At 39.4% G+C, this 24,744-nt stretch overlaps 1 protein-coding gene across 3 annotated transcripts in view; it reads right to left on the reverse strand.

The window, feature by feature from the left end:
- UNC5C (unc-5 netrin receptor C) overlaps positions 1-24,744 on the reverse strand; it is a 363,130-nt gene that overhangs the window by 81,924 nt on the left and 256,462 nt on the right. The gene's annotated exons all lie outside the window — the stretch shown is intronic.

The following is a 24,744-nucleotide window of genomic DNA, read 5'->3' on the forward strand; positions in this document are numbered from 1 at the left end:
CCACCCCCACCTCCCACCATTCCCTACATTCCAGCACTCCAGCACCTGCAGCTGCCATAATGTTCTGCTTTGAGCCCATATCCCTACATAAGCTCAGGTCATCACTCACCTCTTGCACTAGAATCCTCACAATGCTAGGCACCCATCCCCCACCCTGCAAAAGTCTCACCCTCTACCAAGTTGCTTTGGAATGCAGCAGCAAAATTCTCCAGAATTTCGACTCTTTTTAGATTGTTTTCTACTTTTTTCTAACTAAAACTTAGCTCTTTATGATGCTTCTGCCCCCCCCGGAGTTCTCTCCAGTGATGGATGTTTGAGTTCCTAAATCCAACACGCAACGGGCCTGGGAGTCAGGAAGTGCCCTCCTGATTCTGCATTGTGTTTTCTGGACCATTCTCTCTGAACACCGAACACCGCTGCTTTGAATCCCATGCCATCAGATTATGTCACCCGACTTCTTTATTTTCTTTCTTTCTTTTTTAATGTTTTATTTATTTCTAAGAGAGAGAGACAGTGTGAGCAGGGGAGGGTCAGAGAGAGAAGGAGTCACAGACTCTGAAACAGGCTCCAGGCTCTGAGCTGGCAGTCAGCACAGCGCCCGACACGGGGCTCGAACCCACGAACCGCGAGATCATGACCTAAGTGAAAGTCGGACGCTTAACCGACTAAGCCACCCAGGCGCCCCATATATTTTCTGTACTCATCTAAAGACCTCTGGGCTCACAGTCATTTTATGCAGCACATTTTCTGTCATGTTTCTGATGATTTTAATAACCACAAACATAACACTTTCCACATTTTGGCCTCTCAATTACATGAGCTTCCTTCCCGCCATGATCTTGGTCTCTAAGATGCCCACACTTGTAGGCCAGAGACTTTCAATCCTGTTGAAATTCAATATGGTTTCACTGTAGAATAATTTGGGCATTTGTAATATATCAATTTTACAACCAATCCAGAGAAATTAAATCTAATCCAAAGAAAGTCTGATTCACTGGGCAAGACTGGTCTAGAATCTGTATTTTCAAAACTCCTCAAGGGGTTGTGATTTACTGCTAGGGTGAGAGGTACCACTCTAGAAGACTGTCTTTCAAATGAGATCCCTGGACAAGAAGCACCTACGTCACCCATCACCCGGGAGGCTGATAGAAATGCAGAATCTCAGGTCTGCCTACACAGACTTACTGAGTCAAAACGTGCATATGAATAAGAAATTCAAGGACTTATATGCACACTGAAGTCAGAGTACCACTGGCCAGCTCTTGTCCTTACCACTGATTATTAACCACAACCCTTCTAAGGCTCCAATTCAGTTTCTTTTATTATATTCTCCATCTTTCTGACTTACTCCCTCTTGGACTCCTATTTTGACAAACTTTCACCAGGACCTACAGTCTAACAAACGTACCCATCTTGGCTGTCACCCATCTCATGTTCCCTCTTCTCTCTTCACCACTTTTAAATCTCACTGGCCACCTTACCAACAATCCCTTGCATTAGATCCTCAGCCATCCCACCCCTCTCCTTCCCTAAGGCGTTCACTTGGCCACTCTTTCCCGACACCACCTTCACAGACTTGCAGAGGAATATGGCCGCACACAGCCACACTGAGTGGGCTTATCTGAAATTCATGATAACAGAACTCAAACGGGCCCTTAATTCTGCCAAAAAATCGTACTATATTTTCATCATCTGTTCGCTGTCCCATCCTCCCAGACAGCTATTTCACACTTTCTCCCCTCTCCTTAAACACCACCTCCCTCTCTATCCTCACTTTCAGCTGATGACCACGACTTCTACTTCACTGAAAAAAGTGACAATCACGAGACAGCTTCCATAGCTTCCAATATTCATCCTGTTCTGCACCCTCTCTCTTGTTACTGGGTCAGCTCTCCGTGTTCCCACCTGTCACCTCTCATTTGTACTCTGCTTTCCATTCCCTCGTGCCTGGTCAAGGGCAGGCCCCAGCAATTCTCCTCTCTGTCTCTTAAATCATTAATATTCCCTCTACGGGAACCATTTCCATCAGCATACATACATACACGAGACATACACGTATTTTTCACAACGTAGAGCCCTTCCCACTCGTGTCTGCCTGGAGTCACCCCAAGTCTTCGCTCACCTTACAAAATGCCTCGGAATACTCGCTTATAATCGCTCTCTCCATTTCCTGTCCTTTCATCTCTGCTGTATCTATTCTAATGCACATTCACCTCCACCATCTCTTTTTTATTTTATTTTTTAAAATTTTATTTAATATTTTATTTATTTTTGAAAGAGAGAGAGAGAGACAGCATGAGCAGGGGAGGGTCAGAGAAGAGGGAGACACAGAATCCGAAGAGAGACTCTAAGCTCGGATTTGTCAGCGCAGAGCCCCATGCGGAGCTCGAACCCGCAAACCATGAGATCATGACCTGAGCCGAAGTCAGATGCTCAACCGACTGAGCCACCCAGGAGCCCCTCACCTCCACCATCTTGAGGGTATTGCTCTTTTCAAAGTCACCAATTACTTTCATTTTGTTAGATATACTGGTAAGGTGACTCAGCAGCAGGTCTGACCCAACTGGTTTCTCCCTCTTCCTCACTTGCTTACTCGGCCAGGGCACTTTCCTGATTTTTGTCTCATATTACTCCATCCCCTACAGCTTCCTGGAGTGAAGGTCCGTTCCCCTGTGGAGGCTCTGTTCTTGGACCTCGTCTTTTTTTCTGTCTTCTGTTTATATTCACTTCCTTAGTGAGCTCATCCAGTCTCATGTAGAGGTCTTCTAAATTTATCTCCGGTCTAGACCCCAGCCTTGAACTCCAGACTCATATATCCAAGTGACTCCTTTCAACTGCACTGGGTTGTCTGATAACAACCTCCTGAACTGCACTTCCAACCCTGCTCCTTCCACAGCCTTGCCCATCTTAGTTAATGCCAACTCTCTCCTTCCAGTTACTTAAACAAAAGCTTCAGACTTGGCCTTGACTCCTCTCTACCTCTCTCTTTGCCCACTGGAAGTCAGGGCAGCATATCGGGATCTGATCACTTCTTGTCCCCTAACCAGCACTCTCTTCCAGTTCAAGCCTTCATCATTTCCTTCTTAGATTACTGCAGTAACTTCCTGTTTTATCTTTGCTTTTCACCTTGGCCATCAACACTCTATGCTCAACACAACAGAGTGATCCTGAAACCCTGTCGGATCGTGCTACACCTAATCTCCAACCCTACAATGGCTCCTATCTTGCTTGCTGTCAAAACCAAAGTCCTTATAAGGACCCACAGGGCCCAGCATCACCAGGACTCCTGACCTCTCTTGAGATCACCTTGCTCACTTTCTCTTCTTTTTTTTTTTTTTTAATGTTTTATTTATTTCTAGGAGAGAGAGAGACAGCATGAGCAGGGGAGGGTCAGAGAGAGAGGGAGTCACAGACTCTGAAACAGGCTCCAGGCTCTGAGCTGGCAGTCAGCACAGCGCCCGACGCGGGGCTCGAACCCACGAACCGCGAGATCATGACCTAAGTGAAAGTCGGACGCTTAACTGACTAAGCCACCCAGGCGCCCCTTTTCTTTCTCTTCTTCTTTTATCTCTGTAGCACACTGGCTCTTCTGCTGGTCCTCATGCACATCAGTGGCACTCCTGCTTTGGGGATTTTTGAGTCTGCTGGTCAATCTGTTTAAATTCAACTTTCCCTTCCCCAGGTATCTGCATAATCTGCTCCTTTCCCTTATTTAGTTTTTCAGAGGTCACCTTCTCAGTGAGTCATTTCCTAATCAACTTTTTTCTTTTTAATTTTTTAAATGTTTATTTTTGTGAGAGAGGGGCCAGAGGGGCAGAGAGAAAGGGAGACACAGAATTTGAAGCAGGTTCCAGGCTCTGAGCTGTCAGCACAGAGCCTGATGTGGGGCTTGAACCCACAGACCGTGAGATCATGACCTGAGCTGACGTTGGCTGCTTAATCAACGGAGCCACCCAGGTGCCCCTCCTGATGAACTTTTAAAACGGCAACATCTCTCTGTGTCTGTACTCCCAATCTCTCCCCTCTTTTCTTTATTTTCTCCATGGCACTTCTCACCATCTCATATAGTCTCTATTTCATGTAGTAGTTGTCTCCTCCACCAGAACTTAAGCTCCACAAATTTTGACCTGATTTTTGATCACTGTTATATTCCTGTGGCCTTAAACAGCATATAGTGGGTGCTTGATTAGTATTTGCTGGATGTATGAACAAAACCAAGACATGTAGTGGGATGAAATCTGTTATACACAGTTTTAGATCTCTATAGGGTAGAAAAATTAAATCTTTTTTTTTTAATATTTTTTTATTTATTTCTAGGAGAGAGAGGGAGAGAGAGACAGTGTGAGCAGAGGAGGGTCAGAGAGAGGGAGACACAGACTCTGAAACAGGCTCCAGGCTCTGAGCTGACAGTCAGCACAGAGCCCGACACGGGGCTCGAACCCACGAACCGCCAGATCATGACCTAAGTGAAAGTCAGACCTTTACCGACTGAGCCACCCAGGCGCCCCATAGAAAAATTAATCTTAAATATATTCAATGAGTGCCATTAAGTTTTTTAAGTTTATCTCTTTTTATTTATTTATTTAGAGAGTGAGCAAGTGAGGAGGGGAGAGGCGAAGGGAGAGGGAGAGAGAGAATCTCAAGCAGGCTCTGCACTGTCAGGGGCTTGAACTCATGAACTGTGAGATCATGACCTGAGCCAAAATCAAGAGGTGGATGCTCAACCGACTTAGCCACTCAGACACCTGTGAATGATAGCCATTTGAAACATCCCTTCTAACTAAATTCTGTTGGGATTAAGAACACAAATTTCTACTCCCTAAGGTGAAATCCTACAAAGCTGTCCTGGCCTCTAAGTGGACTCACTGGAGAAGTCCGAAGATATAAGAAGACCTCTAGAATTATGCTAGGGGACCCCCGGTGTCTCATTATCATTTATGAGACTACAAGTGTCCAGTGACCAGTATGTTTTTACTAAAGCATCTTTGAAAGTGGCATACTCCTGTAATCCACATTTCACTTGTGTGTCGGCTGCAGAATTAAAAGAGAGTATTTGAGTAATCACTGCATACCTTCATCTGGGTGATCATAGTAAACCTGAGCTTAAAATACAACTTCCCAAGAACTTTAATTTTCAATAAACCAAGAGGTAGGTGCCTTGTTTTTTGTTTTTTTTTTTCAATTCCATCCCACAAACACTGAGTACCTACATACTAGGCATGGTGGCAAGTGCTGGGGGATAAAGGGACAAGTCAGGTAAGTGTTTTCAACGTGTGAGAATAATTCTGTTTATCATGAAAGGCTGTCTGAATCAGCAAGATATATCAATATAAATCTTTATAAAATCTACCTTTATATTAGCAAAATATATCCTTCTCATAAATTATCTCTAGAACCCACCACCACCAGATAAAGTGACAGCCTTCACCTGAAGTAATTTCACGGTGAGCCTCCTTACATACATGTGAGATCCCAATAACAGTACACATCTTTGGTTGTGCTAGAAATTTACTGTATTGAATAGTAATTAATTGTATCGTTGCAATGCTATTTATTTGTAAGCTAATTTTGGTTAATCAGGAGGCAGTACTTGGGCCTGGCCTCTGAATTCCATTCCCATTTTGCTCATTTCAATGCTTCTTGTTGATTTCACTCTGAGATGTGGCTTCCTCCCACCCCTCCCATTTAGCAAACCATCTGATTTATACATGGGAGAAGTCTTTCTGAGTTAGAAGTTATTTTTAGCTATGTATAAAACATTCAAGAAGAGAGAAAAATAGGTTGTAGTTCAGAAAACAGTAAAAGGCTTTGCCCGTAAACCATAACTTGTCTTCAGGGCTGCAGTGAGGCAAAGTATTGTTTCTGTCCTTGTGACTCAGTAACTGCAGTCTTTTCAATAATTTGGGGCACATTTGAAGCAAGAGACTCAAGGGTTTATAAAGAAATAGGAATTTATTAACTGGTAATAAAAAGAGTTACAAGGCAATGTTAGGATGTCCTATTTGCATATTCTGTTGTTATGTTTCGTGTTGATTAATCCCATTGTGTGCAACTGAAAAGAAGCAGTTTCTAAAGTACCAGCAGAAAGGGTTGCTCTCAAACCAGACTGAGTGGGTTCAAAATCAAACTCTGTCACTTCCACGTCTCTCTTAAGTTCCTTCTCTTCTATGTGCCTCAGGGTCCTCGTTTATATGATGAGGATAATCCTTGAATGCATTCCATAAGGTTTGTAAAGATCAAATGAGTTAATAGGGGCGCCTGGGTGGCTCAGTTGATTAAGCATTGGACTCTGGATTTCAGCTCAGGTCATGATCTCATGGTTCATGACATCCAGCCTGTGTCAGGCTCTGTGATGACAACACAGAGCCTGCTTGGAATTCTCTCTCTCCCTCTCTCTATCCCTCCCCTGCTAGCGCATGTGCACATGCCTGTCTTTCTCTCTCAAAATAAATAAACCTAAAAAAATGAGTTAATACATAATTTACATAGTGTCTGACATAGTAAATCTTCTTAAATTATTATTAATATCAATAAAGGATACACTTATAGGAGATAAGACAAACCCCAAACTGCTCTAAAAATACAGCAGAGAAATGGTGTTAATTTAAAAACAAAGAAAAAAATGTCTTGATGTCTGAATTCCTTTGGCTTTTTCTGACATTTCTTATTGAGACAGAGTCAACTCACCATTAGATTACAACTCTTTAAGATTGTACTAGAAATATATAAATGATTAAGTATTAAATTGGCCAATCTAGTTTGTATGCTAAACTTAAATACATATTTCCATTTAAACCTGTGAATCCATAACTCTAGAGATGTCATTAGCATTCATGTGCTTCAGAGAAAGTATAACATGGCATTTTCATCAGTCTGTACAAATAGTATTTTCTAATTCTTTTAGATTATAAGCAAATCATCACACTACATTAATTTTTTAAAGGTATAAGTAGACTAGATTTTTGATAAAAGACACAATAATGAGAAATACATTATTGTGCTTAGTAATAAGGTATAAATCACAGACAATTTATATATTACTATTACTTTTACCTAGACCCAGACCATCCACATTTTTATAGTTTTGGTTTTTCCTTTGAGTTTCCCAGTGTTGTTTCCCTATTACTTCAAGTTACTCATCATCACTTACTCTTTTTTTTTAACACTCAAAATGTTTATCATCTGGTTTTGAGCCACAATAACAGCTCAATATAGTACATTATACACAGAGAAAAGACAAAGAATAGTTTAACACCAGTTTTATGAAACTAAGTGGCTCCAAATAAACAACTAGCCATTCAGTCAGGTTTCAAGTTTTTGTCTTGAGTATTCATATTCTAAAAAAGCAAAGTGATTCTTAAAGAGTCTAAGGAAATAAATGATTTGTCAGGCAAATGCTTATTTTATTTGAACAATTTGTCCCTCACAACGTGAAAACAGTTTCACACGGCTTACTTAATGAAACAGGCTTTTTTTGGCAACACTCTTATTTTCTCTCAGAACCCCATGCTATCCATTCTATCCTCTCTTTTTACCAATAAGATATGTTCTTGTTTTTGCTGTCCAGACCCTTGCTCTCAAAAGTGCATCCCAAATTTTTGGCAGTGCCTTGGAATGTCTTTGGGAAGGGCTAGTTTGTAATCCCACCATTAGAAGATTCTCTGTACGTGAAAATGACCTGAGAAATAACACCTTGATCTAAACCATATAAAGTATTATAAAACTTGGCATATCAACTAAGTGAAAACTCTTTCCAGTTCAGATAAAGAAGAGTTTGAAGGCACATGAATTTCAAACTGGTATTCAAGTAACCAGCCATATGCAAAATTTTCTAAGGGTTACACAAACAAAAACATATTTAAGAGAATCTGTATTTGTATCTTTTTTAAAAAGTTTATTTATTTGAGGGGGGGAGGGGCAGAGAGAATGGGAGAGAGGGGGACATTGAGAGAGAGAGAGAGAGAGAGAGAGAATCCCAAGCAGGCTCTGTACTGTCAGTGCAGAGCCCAATGTGGGGATGGAACTTATGGATCATAAGATCATGACCTGAGTGGAAACCAAGAGTTGGACATTTAACCAACTGAGCCACCCAGGCAGCCCTGTATTTATATCTTTAACTTCCATATGAACTTCATCCTAAAACTCATTGAGCTGAAAACTTGTTCCCTGCTTTTCTTTTTCTTTCTTTCTTTCTTTGTTTCTTTCTTTCTTTGTTTCTTTCTTTCTTTCTTTCTTTCTTTCTCTCTTTCTTTTTCTTTCTTCTTTCTTTCTTTCTTTCTTTCTTTCTTTCTTTCTTTCTTTCTTTTTTAACACTTATTTATTTTTGAAAGACAGAAACAGAGCATGAGTGGGGGAAGGGCATAGAGTGGGAGAGACACAGAATCCTAAGCAGACTCCAGGCTCTGAGCTGTCAGCACAGAGCCCAATGTGAGGCTTGAACCCACAAACCATGAGATCATGAACCCAAGCTGATGTCGGATGCTTAACCGACTGAGCCACCCAGGCTCCCCAAGTCCTCTGCTTTTCAAAATGAAGGTGTCTCTTTCATCCCAATCCTACCATGAGTTGTTGTCAGAGGGTGTAAAAGCCTCCAGGGTGGCACAAGTTAGGTGCAAACTACTTGGGAAGATTAGTGTGGTATTTTAGAGAGTAAGAAACTAAAATCACAGGGTAACAAATCCATTTGCAAATCAGGTAATTACAATTCTTGGCATTCATCAAAATTGAGGGAAGGGAACCTAATATGCCAGCTAATGGGTCACTGAACCTAGTAGCCAATAATAGAGCACTATCTGATTTACTGTCTTTACTAGTTTAAAAGCCTTTTATAAATTACAATTCAAATTTAATAAACAAAAGGAACATCTGGTGCAAAATGAAAGATATTTTAAAATCATTTTAACATGCACATTCTTTTACCTAACCGCATCATTCCATCAGATTCCATCCTAGAGACACCTTCTATGTGCACATCCAGATGCTATGACTCACCTGTGTTAAATCTAACTGAACACTCTGGGGTTTGTTATCTTCTTAGGCAACATGTTCCATGGCAAGGATGCTGAGCAACGTGAGATCGTTCTGTAAAGAACAATCCTCATATTGGGAGACCTTGTTCAGCATTCAATCAAGAAAAGACAAACAAAAATAAGGTCCTCTTACTCTAGTAAAAAACGTTAGCAAATAGGAAAATGAGCAAGTTTATCCAGAAGGCGTTCGTACCATTTGCAAGACTAGTCCCAACTCTGCCTCACTGAATCCTGTGCTCCGAAATGGCATTCCCTGGTCACTTTGCCCACCTCTTAGACTTTTTGAGGCCCAAGGTCATCAACATATTACTCCATATTTTTGTGATCTTCCTTAATTTAAGCAGATGACCTATGTATGTCTTTCTCTTCCCTTCTTTCCTTCCTATCTTCTTTCTTTCCTTCCTTCCTTCCCTTCTTTCCTCCCTCTCTTCCTCTCTTTTTTTCTTTCTTTTTTAATAGACTGAATACTCCCAAAGATAGAAACTCTTCTCAAAGCTCTTCCTTTTTTCTGTCAGGTCACCCACAAACATGCACATGTCTCCAATCCATCCTGAAAACAAACCAACAGTGAAATGACTCTAGGACATACCTGCTCTTCCCAGCTATTCTTCCACGTTCTCTTTCCCTTTGTGGCTAAACTGTCTTCAGCTATGCATCTGTCCACTGACCCCTCACTTTAGTGCCTGTCTGCATTCATGCTTAGGGACCCAACTGCATTTTCAGAGGCAACCAGCAGCCGCCCTAACTGCCCAATCCAATGCACTGTCTTGCCCTCTGCCACGTTCATGCCACGTAATTATCTCTTCTTTCTCAAACCTCTTTCCCTGGTCCTGTTATTTCATCCACTATGTTTCACATAGTCCTCCACAGGGCTCTCTCTTTCATTTTCCGTCTTTAAATTTTATGGTGGTGATGCTCAGCTTTGCACATCAGTATCACCTGGCGATGTTTTAAGACCTGCTTCTGTCTGGGCCCTACCTGCAGAGGTTCTGATTGCACTGGGCTAATGAGAGGCTGAAGCACTGGTAGTTCGCAAAGCTCCTCAGGTGATGTTAATGTGCAACCAGGTTTGCAAACACCTGTCTTATATATGCACTGGTGATCTCATTCATTCTCGTGGCTGTTCATTCAAAAATCAATTCCTTCAGACCCAGTTTTCAGTAGCTCCATTCATATTTTCAATTATTTTCTTGATAACTCCATCTGAATGCTTAACAAATAAGCAAAACAGAACATGTGCTGAATTGGTCTCAGTATCACCTCACATCATCCCTCTCTCTACAAACTTGGTCTTCCTGGTTTTCTTTTTAATTATGGAGTCATTATCCTCTTCACCCTAAACTCAAAGCTTACAGTAGTTCTAATGGCTTTTTTCAAAACCATCCTATGAAGTTACAGACGGTACCTAAACTGCTTTTCAAACCTGGCCCCTCTCCTCTATCCTTACTCTTAAGTAGTGTGATGCTATTTTAATGCCAACAATTCTTACTAAAAAAATTAATCTTAAAATCAACAGCTTCAGTTAAAATGTTCTCCACTTTGTCATTGTTTCCAGGTTAAAATGCAAACTGCATATGAAATCTTTTATAAGCTGTCTTCAATTACTGCTCTAGTTTCACCTTGATCACCTAATCCTACTCTCCAGGCATACTGAACTTCCTGAAGTTTCCTTAGCATGTGATCATCATGAACATGGTCACTCGCTGTATTTTGTCCTTCTACCCAGAATGCCTTTCTCCACTCTACCCAGAATGTTTTTCTCATCTATTTCTGCTGACAGAATTCTACTCGTTCTTTAATATTCACCTCAGAAGACACTTTCATCCTGAAGCCCTTTTTGTCTGTCTTCCTTTTATGTGCACCTGTAGCAATCTTTTCAAGCCATTTATCATCCTGTACTGTTAGTCTGTGTAAAGTTCATGCCTGGGAGTTCTTGAGGGCATGATTACTCATATGTATAAGGTATCTCCAATACTGATATATTTTGAACATCTCTGAATATATATGTTTAATTTTGTGTTCATAGTATCTAGTACAGTACCCTAGCAGAGATGTTCAAAATGTATTTACTGTTTATCCAGTGAATATTTGTTGAGTATCTACTATGTGACCTCACTATTTCTGTATGTGGGATGCATTAATAAACCAAAAAAACAAAGTCTACCCTCCAAGTGATTACCAAGAAAGAATACAATATATAAACAAATAAATACAACTGGATAGTTTCAGTGGTCCTTAGGGCTGGGCTGGGGGTGTGGGAAGGAACAAACAAATGAGTGCTATACAGTGTTTTAGATTAAGAGACAGAAAACATATTCTGTGAAGGGACATACACTAAGGTATTTTAGGCTCTGTGGGCCAAGGTCTCTACACTGTTGACATAGACAACATGTAAATGAGCATGTAAATAAGAACTTTATTTACAGAAACAGATGGTGGGCTGTATTTGGCCTGCAGGCTATAGTTTGCTGACTCTTTCATTTTAGATGATTGGAAGGCCTCTCAGTAGAGCTGACTAAATCCTAGAACATGAATATCTAGAAAGAGCCAATCATCCTGAGCCAGGATGTTCCAGGCAGAGGGAAGAGCAATGACAAAAGTCATTCTTTGTGGGGGCACCTGGATGGCTCAGTTGGTTTAGCGTCCGACTTCAGCTCAAACCCATGATCTCACAGTTCGTGGGTTTGAGCCCTGCGTCGGGCTCTGCACTGACAGCCAGCTCACAGCCTGGAGCCTGTTTCAGATTCTGTGTGTCCCTCTGTTTCTGAACCTCCCCTGCTCACGCCCTCTCTTTCTTTCTCTCTCTCTCTCAGAAATAAATAAACATTTAAAAAAATTTTTTTAAGTCATTCTTTGTGGAGCAGACATAAGGCCTTCATGGCTGAAGTGTGCTGAAACAAAAGAAAGAATGAGTATATGAACAGAGGCATGAATGTGGGCCCACACAGAAAGTAAAACTACTACTGGAAGTGGTAAATTTTGGTAAAGAAGCATTCCCTTAATTGAGCTATGTAGCCACATTCAGAGAGATGAAACAAAGATATGACTGCACAGGAAAATAAAAGTCAGTAGGATCTACCTAAAACTAGAGTTTATGCATTGAGTATCCATTGAATAGCAACAATACATGGAGGATTATTGAAGGTGCTAGAAATTAGACAAAATGTTGAACAAGTAGGACTTTTACAGTTTCAGATAATCACAATGTTGGATTCTATTGCTTCTTAGCAATGCATATACATATTTGATTTCTAGAAGCTTAAATATGACTCCGAAGGACTGAGAAGTACTGCGATAAACCAAAAAAAAAAAAAAAAAAAAAAGAAANAAAAGTGACCTGGGAATGTATATATAGAGAGAAGATACCAATTAATTTTATTTTAGGAGAATGGTTTGGGAAAACATTTTTGAATTTCACCAAATAAAATATATTTAGAAATATTCTTAAAAAATGGACCAGAAGTTTGAGTTTAATTTCTCTTTTACATTCTAAAATTTTCATTTTTTTGGTGAAGTGTGTGTAGATAACAATAACAAACAATGCAAAGCAACATGCTTATTCCACCTTTGGAAAACTGATGAGATGATGAAATCCTTTTTAAATAAGTGACTTTTCCCCAAAAGTTATCTTCAGATATTACCAGATTAGCTCATGGAAAACAATCGAATAAGCCTACACATAACTTGTGTCATTTTAACGAACTAAATTTCCAAAACATACAGTCAATGAAATGAGTTTTTGTCATAGGAAAAGATATGGACTTTGGAGCCGCCAGACTTGATTCTGTAGCCAGGCCTTCTCACTTGCCAAGCTCGCAGCCTTGTGCAGGCTGGAAGCTCCCAGACGCTCGATCCTCACATGTATAGAGGGAAGGACCTTCCTCCCAGGGCTGTGGGAGGATTTAATGAGATATGGAAGGGAGAGCACCTGGAACTGGGAGGCAGTCAATAAATTTAATTTAATTGCTTCTTCACTGAGTTTACCCCAAACAGAACTATATCTGTGTAAATGTATTTTAAATGTTGATGAATCCGTGTTCCTTTCTCTACTAAAAAGGACATATCTTTAGGGGCATCTGGGTGGCTCAGTGGGTTAAGCATCCAACTTTGGCTCAGGTCATAATCTTGCAGTTTGTGGGTTCAAGCTCTGCCTCGGGCTTTGTACTGACAGCTCAGAAACAACTCAGAGCCTGGAGCCTGCTTCTGATTCTGTGTCTCCATTTCGTTCTGCCACCTCCCCCCCCCAAAAATAAATAAATATTAATTTTCTTTTAAAGGACATATCTTCATATTCATAATATTAATCAGGAAAAAAAAAACTGGGAGAAATCTTTCAATTTTCCACTGCATAGGGCTATTGGTATTGGTTTATGAGTCTTCATTAATAAAACTCTCCCAGTGAGGAAATTTTCCCCTTACTTACAGTCTCAATCCTTCCTAGTGTATGTACCAGGAGAGAGGCCATATTTCTAGCCCTTCTATATGAGAACTGGTTCCCAGCTCTTCTAGAGGATAAAATGTCTAGAAATCCTTCCAACAGTTAGATTTCTCAGTTCTACCGATGCCTTCAGCCTGGCAGAGAGTTCTCAAAACCCTAACATGATTTTATTAATGAAGATGAGTGATTCCCAATTTGATTATAAGTTTCAGGACTGGAGCATATTGACCCCATATTGTGTGTTCCCAGAAAAGACGTATAAAACTGCCATCCCTTCCTGTGTGTGGTGTGATTTAGGAATCAACTTTTTTTTTATGGCTCCTAGATGCATGGTTTTATAGCTTTACTGTTACTGATGTTTTATAAAACTCAGAACTATTGGCAATATAAGTGCTGTGAGGGGGGAAAAAAGGTTTTGCAGCAAAACTGGAGATCATTTTTCAACGGCTCAGGCTTCCTCAACCTTTTCTGAACAGCCATTTCAGCATTCAACCTCGTGTTTCAAATCTCTCCCCTAAAAACTTTATTCTTCAGTTTAAATTTAAGTTTTGATTTATATCATCAGCAAAGACAGAGAAAAGTGGATTAACCTTCCCAATAGATTATCCACCTATAACTCATAATTAAATATGGGATAAATTATAATCTCTAGTCTAATCTTGATTTCCCACACTCATTTCCTCACCTTTATTCACCCCCCTCCCTCTTTCTAAATAAGCAGCATGAAAGCTAAGCTACCCAGACAGATCCCCAAACTTCTCATGTTGAGAGTATATAAAGGGGGGGACACATTTACATAAAACAATTATTTTCCAAACATTATTTATCTTTGGTAATATTTTTCATGGTTTACTACTAAAACTGTGTAAAACGTACCTACGTTCATATTTTACTATTAAAAAAATAAACACAAATATTTGGGCAAAATGGTGTAATAAAAATAAATCAACAGCTGTATCCTCCTCCCTATTGCCTTGTCCCTTCCTCCAAACCCCTGGGCAGAAAGAATATATCTGAGGATGATGCACACATCAGAGGCTTTTTAGGAAGGTCTGGCACTAACTAATATTAGCAATCACCACTATTTCCAAATACATTAAATGTTTTCTCTCAGTCACTCCTCTGTTTTGTTTAAGCAAATCAGTGCCTCAGGAAGGAAAAAAAATTACAACCTAAATTCCTTTCTTAGTTTCCAACCATTTTAAAAACAGAAATAGTGACAATATATTTGAACCCACAGTAATATAGACCTTATCACAACAACGATGATGTTTTACCTTTAGATCATAAAAGTACACAGTTCGATATTACTTAACATTAGGAACCTGAGCGGTATTCGCTAAAGTATATACACTTTATATTCTAAACTAAACAAAAAGCTCTGTGTAACAGCGTATCTAGAATATGCTCTGACTACCTTCAGGAAGACTAATGGATTGGTTTCATATGTCTCTTCTCCATACTGCCAGAATCAACACAAGGGCAGAGGCATTGCTTGCAATAGGAAATAATTTGGCTATAACTCCATCTCTGTAAAACCATGCCAAGTATGCAGCCCAAGCGCCAGCAGAGCAACAATAGAAGCAAAAGAAATGTTTCCATGAATCAGAAAGCTCCAAAGTTAAGGTACGTGGAGACGTAAAAGCAAATAACAAATTATCAGTCTGATGGCGATTTACATATCTTCACAACAGCTTCAACACAATCCTATGGGCTGAGTTTTGTGACTTCTTTCAATGTGAGCTTTTATATCAATAAAGCTAAATCCTTTTTGAGCGTTTTAAATACTTCTACTTAAGAAATTGTTTCTTTTTGTAAGTTACATTTAAAATGTAAAATGACATACCTGCATTTTACCAAATAGGGCAATAAAATGAAAGAAAAAAAAAAGGAAGGAAGAATCACTTGTTTACAGAGATCTTTTTGGAGACAGTTGAATTTTGATCAGAAAATTGCTAACAGTGAAAGGTGCTCAGCTCTTCCCCAAGAAGCTATTGGCACCCTTTGTCTGTTAAGATACATGGACTTGTTCACAATGTGATTGGTTAAGGAATCGTCTAATCATATATGTCAATAATAAAGAACAAAGCACCTTGCAGTTTTCTCTCCTATTCTACTCCCCTGTGAAAGACAGATGTGTTGTGTCTAATTATTCACTGATTGGTATCGGGAGAAACATTAACATAATTGGCACATTTGTTCTAATTAACGGAGAGAAACTGCCACATGCCACCCAACATGAAAAGTGACTCCAGCAACCATTAGCTGGAAAAACCCTCATCTATCAGAAAGGTTACTCTGTTGAACTCAAACTGGGGCCCCTCAAGTCAGAACATCGAGACTGGAAATGACACAACAGAGTTGAGAAGAGTGTACACCTGAGAGAATGGAGATTCAGCCTGGAGTCGCTGGATGCAGGTCCATTAATCAAACAAATGGGAAAAGCAATTATGGGGTGATTATCAAATGCACACTGAGCCAAGTCAAGCTTCTAGAAGGAGCATTGGCTAGAAGCTGGGAGTCTGCCAAGTTTCATTGACTGGTTTAGAAGTGACAAGTTTGAAGGTTTTCCTGTATTTGTTTGCTTTCACCTTGCTCTTTAGACCAGTGGTTCTCCAACTTTGTTGGGTCGCAGAATCACCTGGGGAGCTATTAAAAATCTTGACAGGCAGGCTAGACAGTGTACCAATTCCCAGGTGACCCCAAAGTGCATCCTCGTTTGAGAACCAGTACCGCAGACTGGTTCTAATGTTCTTGCTAAAATGCAGATTCGGATAAAGTGGCCTGGGGTAGGTCTTGAAATTCTGCCTTTCTATGAAGTTCCCAAGTCATGTCAATACAGATAATCTATGCATCACACTTTGAATAGTAAAGCCTAGAAGATTCTAAAGGATGGCTATAGCTAACAGCCTGCTGGCGACTTTTACTACATAGAGTTTGGCTCCAATTGCTCCAACATTTGCAATCTCAGAATTACTTTCTTCTGATTTCTTACCCTGGCAACACTTCCTCACCATCTCTTGTAGGTACTTCATATGACTAAGAACATCTTCATTATAGAATGCAAACAAATGGTCTTTCTCCATAACAGCTGTGCACAAAAAGTGCCTTAAAATACAAAAAGCAAGAGGCCATCAGAGGAAAAAAATGGTGTAAAAGGACAAGAGCTTTCTCCCTCCACCCCACACCTCCCCCACAGCTATTGTGGAGACATTGCTCCAGAAGTTTTCTCTTGTCAAGAATAGAAGGCTACTTTGTTTATGCATTCATTTGCTTGTCAGATTTGCAATCAAATAAGATACTTATTCACTTCTATGTTGACTACTGTCCACAATATTCTATACCTTGTGAAAGTATGCTGTTTTTATGCCTTAAAAAGTGCTGATCTTCAAGCATGTTGAAATTATATCTTTAGACAATTGTAAAAAAAAACCCAAAGAATAAAAAAAAAAAAGTGGAAAATGTAGTGGCATTTTGCTCAGTTGTAACTTCTACAAAGGGAAGGAATTTGCTAAGAAAGGAATTTGTCTTCCTATTGAGGAAACACTCCCTTAATTGCACATATGTCTGGCTTATTGCTTTTGAGAGCCGAATGTACACAGACCATACTGTGGAGGCAAACTTGTCTCGAAATCTGAAAACTTCCATTCCTAAAGCCTAAGTTCAACTATGAGAAGATAAAAGCACATTGACCTAATGAATTATTAAATCAACTAATAGCAACGACAACCTAAAATGTCCAGAGTAGAATGACTATATGTAATATCTTCCAATGGAGCAAAATGGCACTGAAATGTCCTTAAATTCAGGGCAAAGCAACATTGACTAGTCTATGGTTAGTTCCTAATGAATCTTTACTACAAATTTGCTTTTCAGGATAAGGAACTCTCAGTATTTCTTATTAACTAAGTAAGAGTGGGACTCTTGCTAAGTCTGGCCACATTTAAAAAGTTTGGACTTTTGGGGTGCCTGGGTGGCTCAGTCCGTTAAGCGTCTGACTTCGGCTCAGGTCATGATCTCATGGTTTGTGGGTTCAAGCCCTGTGTTGGGCTCTGTGCTGACAGCTCAAAGCCTGGAGCCTGCTTGGGACTCTGTCTCCCTCTCTGCCCCTCCCCTATTTGTGTTCTTGCTCTGCTCTCTCTCTCTCAAAATTAATAATAAGCATTTAAAAATTTAAAAAAAAAAGGAAGCACTGGCTTTCTGCTCTCTAGGACGGTCATTTTGTCACCCCCAGTGAATTTACAGGAAATAGTGCCTACAGGCATATGGATAAAATCATTGAAAGAAGCTCCAAAACAAGAGAACTTACTGAAGAAACAGATCTACTTTTCTTATGAAATAAGGTAACAGAAATAAAAGATCATCTTGCCCTGTGGTTAAAGATAGAGTCTAGGTCATTGTCTGTTGCCACTAAGAAAGAGACTGTGTTTGAAAACAGGGGCACCTACGCCTGGAAGATTTTACTTTCTCCTGAAAGACCAAAAATTTTCTAGATTTTATTCATTTAATAAGGGCAAATTTAAAAATCATGTTCAGAATTTTTTATTCCCCCCCAAAAGAATTTTTTATTCGTGTAGAAATTAAAATAATGTTCCTTTATTTTTCCATCTCCCTCCATCTTTTACTTCTACCCTAAGACAAGCAACCATTTTCTTTTGCTTACGTTCAGGCAAGGTCCGCTAAATGGATCCCTGCTTCCATTCTGACATCACCAAAGTCTATTTTCCATGCAGTAGCAAGAATGATCTTTGGAAAGCATGTATACTACAACATTACAATTCCTTACTTAAAATCTCCAGTGGTTTTTCATGCATTCAGAGATTGGTCTAAACTACTTACCATTCTATAAGTTCACATACTTGTCCTCCAGTAAGTCCACAAAGCCCTCCTCAGGGCTTTACTGTGTCTCTGAAGACAGTGGCCTCTTTTTTCTAAATTTATTTTTTTAATGTTTATTTAATTTCGAGAAAGAGAGAGACAGAGAGTGAGCGGGGAGGCACAGAGAAAGAGGGAGACACAGAATCCGAAGCAGGCTCCAAGCTCTGAGCTGTCAGCATGAAGCCCAATGCAAGGCTTGAACTCATGAACTGTGAGATCATGACCTGAGCTGAAGTTGGACGCTTAACCAACTGTGCCACCCAGGCACCCCTACTCTTTTTACATGTAAAGCCACATCAACTCCTTCTGAGGGTATTTTGCTCCCCATCTGTGGAACTTCCTGACCCAAATCTTTTTAAGACTGGCTCTTACCTGTCATTCAGACCACAGCTCACATAGTACCTCGATAGCTAGATTCTCCTTGGACTTTGAAATGACTTCCAATCTCCAAAGTGACTTTCAGTCTCCAATAACCATCAACTTCTCAAATATGACCTTATCTTACTTCTTTTAACTTGCAATTATCTGACAATTCCTTGATCATTTATTTCTATTCTTGTTTAGTCATTTTTTTGTTTTGTTTTGTTTTTACTCGTTAGGGACTTTGGCTAACTTGTATCTTCTGCAACTAGAAGGTTATCCAGCACACAGTGAGGAGACAATAAATATTTCTTGAATCAGTGAATTAATGATTAACAAATAAAGGCTGCATGCTGTGCTAGAGCTCAAAGGAACCACTATATATGCACACGGAGTCAAGCCACAATCTATTACATGTCTAAAAAAGGTTTATCATTTCTTACTGTTTTTTTTTAAATGGATATTGGCATCGTTTAATGTTATTATTATTTTTAATTTGGTTTACATGGTTATCTGGGCTTATGGTCAGCTTGCGTATAACTATTAGAGGCAGATATTGGAAGAAAAACATACGAGGTAACCATAATAAAGAGGTGATGTTGGCAACTGTAGATTGAACCAGTGCAAAGCTTGCAAGCTGCCTAGTGGTCAGGGAACCTAATACTTGTGCAAAACTGTTTGCAAGGCTGATAACCAGCTCGTACTAAAAACCCCTTCTTGTTGCTACACACACGCTAGGAGAAAACTCCAACAGATATTACTGGGTGCTGACAGCAGTATCTCTTCCCAAAGTTGTATTCAAACTCTTCTCCCTTTCACCTGCGAAGAATATAAAGCACAGCTTGGAAGACAATGCACCTGCATGGAGAGGCATCAACGTAAAATTCCAATTATGAGGGGATGGCAGTGCAACACGCATGCCTCTCATGAAACAAAATGTTCGGCAGCCATATTAGTAATCAATTAGATGGAGCGCCACCTGATGCTGCACATTTGGCGGAGCCTCTAGTGGCCACCCGCTTTCTGCCACAGCACTATTAGCTTAAAAAAATAATCCATTCCCTGCTTATCAAGACTAAACTCAGCCAAATAAGCTATTCTGCTGCACTTCAACCCACATTTTCCCACTTGCTAATTAGAGATGCAAATGTTGATAAATAAGAGGACGGCTTCTAAGCACAACTGGGTCAATAAGTTGAACACTGTGTCCTATGCCGCCAATTAAACTCCTATGAGAAATGGCTCAATTATAATTAGAGAAGCAATTATCCCCTTGTTATAGGTGATACAAATCACAGGTTTTAGTGAAAAATTCCATTTTGCTCCTTCCGCCATGCCAACAAATCTTGTATCCATTGATGTTTTGATCCCAGAACTCTCCAAAAGAGATACTCTGATGAAATAAAGTATCTCTGAGAATATTTCCAGCTCACCATGTGACACAACATTTTGGAGGCATAAACTAAGATGAGCAAGGAGGGATTCATTTTCCAGAGCACTGCCATTATACCACTGGAACACCCAGCACCCATTCATCAGTGTATTCATTTTCTGGCTTGTTTAGGGAGGTGGAGAGGCTTGTCTATTGAAAGGGAGGCAAAATTCCCTCCCAGAAATGTAACAAAAACATTGTATTTTTGGCATGGTCCTAGCAAGGACCACTAAATAGTGGGAATACCAATGTAGAGTGTTTCTGGTGGTTGTTTTTCTTTCTCCCATGTGGTCTACTCTTGGTCTACTCTTAATTATAATATGATTATTATTAACCTGCCCTATACTCCTTGAACTAAAATTAATTCCCAAAGCCCCCAGCNTTTGCTCTCAGGCTTCAGACTAATGAATCCCCTCACCCCACACTGAGTTCTCTCAATAGGGCTGCAACTTCAGGGGTGACAAATCTTCTTTTTGTGGAAAGTTCCACCTCCATTTCCTGAAATGTAGCCATATCCAACAGAGACTCTTTCCTTCATTTAATTAAATATAGTTAGAGAATCTACTAAGTAGATTCAGTCTCTGAGCATTAGAGATAAAACATGAGCAAAATCTCTTTTTGCTCCTTATTTGATCACAGTTTAGTCAGGCAGGCAGAAGAGTAAACAGATACATTTCAACATAAGTAGTAGTTGGAACTATAAAAAAGTCATGGTATATGGGAGCCAATCACATTGGTTCATCCATGCCAGGTGCTATGGGATGGCTGAAATAATTCTATATGTGCTGCTAAGTAACTGAGTGCTCCCCTTCTCCATCCCAAGACTGGATGACTCCCTGAAGCACCCTATGATTCAGCAGCTAAAGGGTTTATAACTGACACAGGCAAGGCCTTCAGACTGCCCCGGGGCTAAGGAAGTCATATAGTTGTTAAATATATTAAATAAAACAGATATAAAGAAAGGACTTGGCAAGGAGACCAGGAGAGGGAGAGCCAAGCTTAGAGCTCTGGAACCCATGTTCTGTATCCTGGGGTGCCCACAACATAATTTTTCTTACCCATAGGGTCGCCACTTAGAGAGATGGAGTATAAGAAACCTAGATTGGCCTCTTCCTCCTCTGAAACTTTGTCACTCTCTTTCTTTTGGCCCTGAAAAGGAGAACTACCAAAAGTAGCCTCATCCCAAATGTCCTCTTTGAAATAAATAAATAAAATATGTAGGCTGATCCAATGTCTTAGGATCATGATGACCAAGTGGACAGCAGTGCCTTCAAAAATTAGACAAAGGACGGCAACTTGTCATGACTTGCTGTAGACAGCTGCAGAACAAGTCCCTTGTGAAGTAGTTATTTATATAAATAAGGGCTTTTCCTTGTTTGAAGCTTACAATGTGATCTTCATTTGCAGTACTTATGAACTCTGACCAAATCCCTGGCTGGAGAACACAGGAGGGCATATTGGTGATTTTTCATAGGACAGAAGCTTTATGTCTGTGTGCCCCACAGCACCCAGCACAGGTACAATGTGCTTAGTGCCTATTCTGAATTCAAGAGCTTGAATTTAGTCTTCTGTAAATCAATAAGTGATAATATAATAATAGTACTAAAAATGGCTGATGTTCTAAGTGATTTACGTGCATCATCTCATTTAAACTCCAAAACTATACTCTGAATAGATACTATTATTATTATTTCCATATTATAATTCAGAAAACATATATACAGAGACTTGAAACACCTTGCCCAAAGTCAAAGAGTTAACTTTACACCTAGAGTTCTATGAGGAAATTAGTTTAACATTCTGTAATAGAGACCATAGCCAAAATAGGGGATGATATTAAATGTTATTTATGACCTCAGAAATGCCTATATTGTTATTTGTATCAAAAGTGATACCACTGTAATTTAAGATTGGTAGAGTTCTTGGGGCACGGGGTGGCTCAGTTGGTTAAGTGTCCAACTTCAGCTCAGGTCATGATCTCACGTTCGTGGGTTTGAGCCCCGCGTTGGGTTCTGTGCTGACAGCTCAGAGCCTGGAGCTGCTTTGGATTCTGTCTCTGTCTGTCTCTGCCCCTCCCCTGCTCATGTTCTCTCTCTCTCTCTCTCAATCTCAAATATAAATAAAAACATTAAAAAAAATAAAAAAATAGATTGGTATAGGTCTTTAGAAATTTATTGACTTTTATGGGAAGTTAGAAAATTGTTTCCTCATATTCTGCAAAGAATGTACCTGACTACTTCTTCATTGGAGCTAGACACATGCTTATAAAACAAAGATCAACTGAATTGATCAAGTCATGTATCCATTGGACATTTACCATCCGAGTTTTTTAGAATCACTTGCCTTGGACACAAAAGAAACACAAATCCTTGCCAGTATACCTTCATGATTGACTTTATTTATGGTAAAATGCAAGAGTTTGATCTGTAAGATCAGTATCTCATTCTAAGCTATATTTATGCTTTTAGATTCTTCAATTTAAATATTAAATAATAAATGCATTTATCATATAATCAAAATAATCTTATAATATTTTAATTTACCAGGTTACATTTCATTCCTCTCTCTTTTTTTTTTTTTTGTTGTTGTTGTTTATCTGCTCCTCTTAAGCAAATGACTGTTGTAATGTGTCCCATTAAGGCATTTATTAACTTTCTGATCTTGGTGATTCTATGCATATTGGAAAATATCTACCTGGGAGTTCATTAGCCTGCTATTGAGCAGGACTGTTTGATGTCTCTTCTGACTTAAAAAAAAAAAAAAAAAGGAGAAAAATGCATTAAATATAGTTCTTTGAATGTCAAATGGGTATATGATTTTTGAGCTTGCCAAGTGTTAATTGATCTCTTCCCCACTGATGATACAAATAAAGTTCGCAGCCAATTAGTTTTCAGTCATGAATCTTTACTTCTTGACAAAGTGAACCACTTTCTTAAAGAGACTAAAAAAAAAAAAAAAAAAAANGGTAAAAATGAGGCTGTGGACACCCATGTTACTCAGGACATGTTTTGGTCTTTAAGGCAGTTTAATGAAGGTCTGTATTAGAATTTTAAAAATACAATTAAGGAGACAGATGAACTATTATAAGTGAAATAAAATGCTGAATAGGGAAGAGTTGCCTCCTTTCATCACATCATGTAAAGTCTCTGATGCAGTGCTAGAAAGCGCCATGGAATGCCTGTAACAAGGCAAAAAATAGTTCTTTTCTTGCAAAGTAAAATAAAAAGTTTCATTAAGAATACTACTTTGAGGGGCACCTGGGAGGCTCTTTCGGTTAAGCATCCGACTTTGGCTCTGGTCATGATCTCAAGGTTCATGGGTTTAAGCCCCGCGTCAGGCTCTGTGCTGACAGCTAGCTCAGAGCCTGGAGCCTGCTTCGGATTCTGTGTCTCCCTCTCTCTCTGACCCTCCCCTGCTCATGCTCTGTTTCCCTCTGTCTCAACAGTAAATAAACATTAAAAAAAAAAAAAACAAAAAAAAACCACTACTTTTATTCTTTGCATTGACACCCGGAGAGATATAAATGGCTGTGAGAGAAAAAATGGAGCTGTTTTCTAAGAGCCTTGCCTAAATTTCTTAATTCGCTATTTATATAATTTGGAAAGAGCAATCAGATGTTAATCTTGTGACGGTGAGATCAGTTAACTGAGCTGGCTCCCACCTTTGCTTCAACTTTCAAAAGACCGAAAAACTACGAGATAGCTAATAGTAAGTACATGTTTAACTATGAAACACTTTTTGAACTATATTTTGTCGATAATATTATTTTGCAATTTCACAGATAAGGAGAATTCAAGGCTTATTTTTACAAGAAAATAAATCAGCTGTGCTCATATTCAGTCCCAAATTGCAACAACTAAAAAAATGCCTTTTTCCATACATGCAATAAAAGAGTAATAATTCCAAAGGACTCAGTGTAGTTTGGAGGTTAATGAGGAGCAACAGATTGGCACCTATGTATCAAATTCACGTGTCAAAGTGAAAGTGTTTCTGGGCCCACAGAATACCCAATTAGCTAGGGCAATAGTGGCTAGGGCAATGCCCATTAGGATGCCCATTAGGATGTCTCCTAATAATCATAAAAGGTAACATTCTTGAGAGCTTAGAGTTATTTGTTAATAGATGAAAGATACAGTATTAGACAGTTTTCCTCAACAAGTATACTCTATGATGGTGAATGTCTCAAGGAGGGCAGGCCACTCCGTGGTGGCCATGTAGGCCTATTCCCTGTAGAGAGGCATTTTCAAAGGACACATTTGGTGCTAATGAAAAACATGGTATGTATCTGATTCGTAATACTTTATTAACAGTCAATAGGCTTTATGTTAGTAAAAAAAAAAAATGAAAAAGAAGAGCTTGATAGAAAGCTTATGGTAGGAAACTGACACTTGTTATTTCTCAAACATGTTTTTATTCATGGTGTATAGATATGACCTTTAAATTACATCACAGAACAGGAAATATACATGTGGGGTGCACGGGCTCACACGCGCTTACACACAAGCACTTTCTTTTTACATTTTTTTGCATATTATCAAGAACAAGAATAAAACCAATGGTACTTTATTAAGTCTTATCACCTCTCCATATGATAAGTGCCAGATAAA

This window comes from Crocuta crocuta, unplaced genomic scaffold (genome assembly GCF_008692635.1).
Source record: "Crocuta crocuta isolate KB4526 unplaced genomic scaffold, BGI_CrCroc_1.0 scaffold83, whole genome shotgun sequence".
Classification (NCBI taxonomy): Eukaryota; Metazoa; Chordata; class Mammalia; order Carnivora; family Hyaenidae; genus Crocuta; species Crocuta crocuta.